This window comes from Panthera leo, chromosome E1 (genome assembly GCF_018350215.1).
Source record: "Panthera leo isolate Ple1 chromosome E1, P.leo_Ple1_pat1.1, whole genome shotgun sequence".
NCBI lineage: Eukaryota > Metazoa > Chordata > Mammalia > Carnivora > Felidae > Panthera > Panthera leo.
Genome location: NC_056692.1, coordinates 60,284,629 through 60,290,923, shown reverse-complemented (window position 1 = coordinate 60,290,923; position 6,295 = coordinate 60,284,629).

Sequence of the window (6,295 nt, the reverse complement as noted above, 5' to 3'; positions counted from 1 at the left end):
CCCGGTCCCGCAGGGTCACCGCGCCCAGGCCGGCCTGGGCCTCTCTTGCCCTTCAACCCTGGCTCCTCCACCCCAGTGCCCGCCTACCTGCCCCCCTTCCTGCCCACTGTCCCCCAGTCCCCAATGGTCACCTACGCCTGCGGCCCTGGGGGGTGGTGTGAAGGCCAGGGACCGGCTCAGGGTAAAGGCCGGCCACGAGCTCAAGAGTAGAGCAAGTCTGACACCAACATTCTATGTGTTAGGTGCTTGCCCTGATTGCAGCCTGGCGCAGTGGGAGTCTGGAAGGTTGCAGAGGAGGGGCGTGTCGGGTCCTACTGTCCCACCTGTGTGGGTGCTGTCTCACCTTCATGTGGGTGACACATTCATCTCACACGTACCCGTATACTGACAAATACACATGTGCATGCATATGTAAGAAAACGGGGCAACTCCAGGGACACCCCTGATGGTCCTGCCTGACTGTCCAGGCAGCAGTCCTTTATGTTCAGTGTGACCTGAGTGTCCCACTGAGCCCTCAGTACGCCCCTCCCCTGAGGCCAGGGAGCATCACAGGACATTGGAGGTTTCACATGGGAGGCACTTGGGAGGTCTTCTGGTCAAGCCCGGTTACCAGCCACTGCCAGGTCTTTGCTGGCTAAGAGACAACGTCTCTTGCTATCACCTCGTGCTGTCCACTCCAGCCTGCTCACATCGGCCTCACTGTCTGTGAGCAGACACTTTTGGGGCATTTCTAATCACTGCCTGGCCAAGCTCTCCACCCCCACTCTTTAACCCATCGGAGCCCCAACGGCAGTAATGTGGCGGCCAAGCCCGTACACCCCAAGTCTCCCTGAGCCCAGCCTTTTCAGCATGTCAGCCTACAGGCATCCCCTTGGGATCCCCTGTCTCCAAGGGACAGGACTTTGCTGCTTGCTCACTGGTTTGCTGCTGTCCCGACCCGGAGCAGGCCCGGCCCTGGGGCCCTGCCCTGTGCAGGGACTCAGAGCAGAGTGCGTGGAGCAGAGCCTGGCATGGGACAGGTTCTTGGCAAATATCCGTTTGACCATTGATAGTACAACAAACACATAGTCCCCTGCAACTGTGCCTGCCCCTCCGGCAGCCCATCCTCACCTGGCAGAGGCAGGGGACCCCAGACTCAGTGACATCTACACTGGGGCACTGGCCATGGGAGGTAGGAGAGTCAGGGCAGACCACCTCCCCTTAGTAGCCTGGCTGGGCCGGACCTGATGCAGACCAGGCAGGACAGACCAGGTATACAGCGAGGCACCTATGGAAACAAGCCCCGGGGATGAGCACTGGATGCTGGCTCAGAGCCCTGGTCTGCCAGACCCACGCTTGACAAGCCTCTGAAGGCAGGAAACACCCAAAACTCCAGGTCCTGCACGTGCTAGCTCACCACCCCAGTAGGAAGACCCCTCACCTGCCTTCAGCGTGTGTGCACGCTCAGGGTTGAACACACACATTAGGGCCGTGTATTTGCTCTACTGGGAGGGAGGCTGCTTCTTTCTCTGTGCCTGCCGCCCTCAGCTCGTCTCTGCACCTCAGCACACTTATCTAGGGCTCCGTCACCTCCTACGGGCACTTCAGACACAGCCTTGAGCTACCCAGATTCCAGGGAGCAGTCATGGCGGAGGCCGTGGAGGAGACTGCGGGGTCAAAGGGCATCTTTGGGAGGTATGCGAGGCCATGAAGGGGAGTCTTTACTTAGGTCTCTGTCGGGCATCTTTTTACAGTTCGTGTTTTTCTTTCCAAATCTGTTATCTCAGAAAAGGGCAGGTCTGTACCTCAGTGTTCACAGCAGCTTTATGTGTGGTGGCCCAAACCTAGACCCAGATGTCTGTCAGGGGGTGAGCGGCTGAGCACGTGGAGGCCCGGCCGCGCCACGGAACACCACCCCTCAATCCGGAAGAACGAGCTCCGGGTACAGCCACCTGGGCGACTCCCCAGGGCAGTGTGCTGCGTGAGAAAAAGCCGGTCCCCTAAGGCTACTGGCATCCCAGTTCCGTGGATGCAGCTCTATGGAAAGGGCAGCATCTTAGAAATGGTAGACAAACGAAGGGTCGCCAGACGTTAGGGCCACTGGGTTGGGGGAGGGAACGAAGCCGGTGTAGATCTAGGGAGACAATGCCAGGGACCCTCGTGGAAATGGGAAGGGGGGGTACACAGTACCCACGTCCCCGTCCCGGCTGTGATCTCGTCCGTGGTTTTGCCAAATGCCGTGATGGTGGGAAAGCAGGCAAAGTGCACGAGGGATAGCTCTGTATTATCTCTTACGATTCCACATGACTCTCTAATCACCTCAGTAAAATTCTCAATTAAAAAATGACATCTGCGGGTGCCTGGGGGGCTCAGTAAGTTAAGCGTCCGAGTTCAGCTCAGGTCATGATCTCACAGTTCCTGGGTTCGAGCCCCACATCGAGCTCTGTGCTGACAGCTCAGAGCCTGGAGCCTGCTTCGGATTCTGTGTCTCCCTCTCTCTGCCCCTCCCCCCCTCTCAAATATAAACAAAACATTAAAAAATAATAAATAATAAATAATTTTAATGACCTCTAGGGGCACCCAGCTGGCTCAGTCATGCAACTCTTGATCAGAGTCATGAGTTCAAGCCTCACATTCGGTGTAGAGATTACTTAAATAAATGAAAACTGAAAAAAAAGGACATCTATAGACAAGCTAAACACTTAATAAAGCACTGCTCTCCAGCCCTTCTCTACGCATCCCTCTAGATGCATCGCTGCTAACATCATGTCACATTTGCCTTCTTTCTGTGCATTTATATTTGCATATGTGCTGGGGCTCCCGGGTGGCTCAGTCACTTGAGCGTCCGACTCTGGATTTCAGCTCAGGTCATGATCCCGGGGTCGGGGGATCGAGCCCCGCATCAGACTCCACACTGAGTGTGGAGCCTGCTTAAGATTCTCAATCTCTCCCTCTGTCCCTCTCCCCATGTGCTCTCTCTCCCCACCCCCTCTTCAAATAAATAAATAAATAAATAAATAAATAAATAAATGTATATATCTGCATATTTGTTTATATTGAAAGTAAGTTGACAATATCCAGGCACTTTCCCTCCAAACAACTCAGCAGCACCCCCTAAGAAGCAGGACCTTCCCCTACTTAACAACAACCCACCCCTGCGCCCGCCAAGCAGACAGTCATGGACAGAAGGATATTGTCTAATACACATCTCACTGTAGAATTACCCTTGTCCCCAAATAGTCCCGTACTGCTGGCTGTCACATTGTGTCTGTTCATCACATCTGCCTACACTCTTTTAATCCACAACAGACCCTCGATCTTTTGTTTTGCTTGTTTTAATTTTTCATGACACTTGCATTTGGTAAGAACCCAGACCCGTTTCCTTTGGACTGTTCAATAGTCTGGTCCTGCCTCAGCCCTTCCGGGATTAAATGTTCGGATCAGTGAGGCAGCAAAGGCGACAGCCCATCAGGAGGTCCAGGACATCAGCTTGTCCTGTTAGTGGGGAGTGAAGTCTGAACACTCAGCCAGGGTGGGTTCTGCCAGCTTCCTCCGTGGCCAAGGTCCCTCACAGAGTGAATAAACCATGTGTGGGGTAGTTCCTTGAGACTGTAAATATGTTTTTCAATGACCATTTACCCAATGGTTCTAGCATCAGTTGACGGTTAGTGTCTGAATCCATCGTTACGTTTATGATGGCAAAATCATGACTTTCTAACTTTATCATTTCCTTCACATTTACTAGGCATTTTCTTGGTCAAGAAATGCCAAAAAAATTCTTAAGCATTGGGGCGCCTGCATGGCTCAGTCGTTTGGGCTTGTGACTCTGGCTCAGGTCATGATCTCGCTGGGCTCATGGGTTCGGGCCCCACGTCGGGCTCTGTGCTGACAGCCGGGAGCCTGGAGCCTGCTTCGGATTGTGTCTCCTTCTCTCTCTGCCCCTCCCCACTCATGCTCTGTCTATCTGTCTCTCTCTGTCTCTAAAATAAACATTAAAAAAATTAAAAACAAATTCTTAAATGTTAATATGAATTCATAGATTCTTTTTCCATTCAATTATTCTTTTCGATGGTCAAATTGATCCAAATTTAGCCAGTGAGACCTCCTTAAAGCTGGCTCCTATGCTCCCATTTTATTTATTTATTTATTTTTTGAAGGGGGATGACTTTTATTTTTATATTATTTCAACTTAGAAGAAAGTTGCAAGGGGGCACCTGGGTGGCTCAGTTGATTAGTGTCCAACTCTTGATTTCAGCTCAGGTCACGATCTCACGGTTGGTGAGTTCCAGCCCCGCGTCAGGCTCTCTGCTCACCGTGAGGAGCCAGCTTGGGATTCTCTCTCTCCCTCTCTCTCTCTCTCTCTGCCCCTCCCCCACTCATTCCCTCTCTCTCAAAATAAATAAAACACTTTTTAAAGAAGAAGGAGGGGGGGCGCCTGGGTGGCTCAGCTGGTTGAGTGTCCGGCTTCAGCTCAGGTCACGATCTCACGGTTCATGAGTTTGAGCCCCGCATCAGGCGCCGTGCTGACAGCTCAGGGCCCGGAGCCTGCTTCGGATTCTGTGTCTCCCTCTCTCTCTGCTCCTCCCCCGCTCATGCTCTGTCTCTCTCTCTCTCTCCTTCAAAAATAAATGAAAACATTTTTTTAAAAATTAAAAAGAGAAAAAAAAGAAGGAGGAGGAGGAGGAGGGGGAGGAGGAGGGAGGGGAGAAGGAGGAGGAAGAGGAGAAGACAGTTGCAAGAACAACACAAGGAACTCCTGTGTGTTTCTTAGACTCACCAATTATAACATGCCGGCCACTTGTTTTATGATCTCTCTCTCTCTCTCTGTAGATACAGATACGTAAGTTTTTGATGAACTATTTGAGAATAAATTGGAGATACCGTGCACCTTTGCCGCTCAGTGCTTCGGTGTGTGTTTCCCAAGAGCCAAGCCAATCTCTTACAAATCACCGAACTTCTACACACCATTGGGAGACCTAACATGGATACCATACTCTGAGCTGGTCTGCAGGCACCTTTCTCAGTGACATCTTCCCTGCATCCTTTTGAGTGTTTCCATTCTGCTCTGAGCACTTCACTTCTGCCACTCAAGATGTCCTAGGTTCACCCAGGATGTTCCCTGCCCCAGCCATTTAAATCTGCCATTTCTCAAGGAAGCCCCAGTCTCCATGAGAAGGGAGTGGGCTTTAGAAGCCAAGGCCTGGAGCTGAACGTGCTCAGCGTTATGGAGCCCCTCTGCCTTCTACGACCTCGCCAGGGACAGAGCTGGCGTCCTGATGGCATAGAATGTCTCTCCCTCCAAACCACACCTCAGGCTTCTTCCTCTCCCCTCATTCCATATTTATATTTGGTTGAACAATATGAAATTACCAATATTCAACCATTTTTTATTCTACAAAAGAAAAAAAAAAGCAAATCTACATGGTTCAACCAGGTATCCCTTTCCCCACAGTGACAATGCTTGTTTTCAGTAACATCAGTGTGTTTACTAATGTTCTCTGTTCCAGGGCACCTGGCTGGCTCAGTCAGCAGAGCATGTGACTCTTGATCTTGGGGTCATGAGTTCAAGCCCCACATAGGGCATGGAGCCTACTTTAAAAAACAAAACAAGGGGCGCCTGGGTGGCTTGGCCAGTTAAGCGGCCCACTCTTGATTTCGGCTCATGATCTCACAGTCCGCGAGTTCGAGCCCCATGTAGGACTTTGCAGTCACAGCACACATCGAGCTTCAGATCTTCTGTCTCCCCCTCTCTACTCCTCCATCCCCACTCTCTCTCGAAAATAAATAATGTTAAATTAAAAAAAAATTTAAAACAGCAACAAACAAACAAAAAACCCATTCTGTCACAAAATTCCCTCCAAATAGCTTCGGCATCACCACAGCAATCTGGCTATTAACTACCGACCTACTAAGGAAATTTCAAGATCTCTTTGTAGTTATTTTTGTCCTCAGAACAGATACCGCTAAAAAAGTACAGAGTATAGTGTTCAAATTTTATTTGAATTAATTCTCTTTTTCTGTGCAGTTACGGTCATCCGATACATACGTTCATTTATTTCTGAATCTTAGGGTCTTTTTTTCATCTTTTTTGATTGAATGCTATGTTTGGTTATACAAGATATTTATGGGCATCAAAAGTTGCAAGTTTAACACAAGACAGCCAGAAAGGATCACTCCCTCTTGGTCCGTTCCTACTCACCCCATAGAAAACCATCCTCTTTCAGTTCTGGGGTAGCCGTCCCGTGTTTCTTTTTGCAAAGATAAGCAAGTGCATGTATCGGAATGCTAAGGGACATGGGTGTAAATTCTTCCCCTC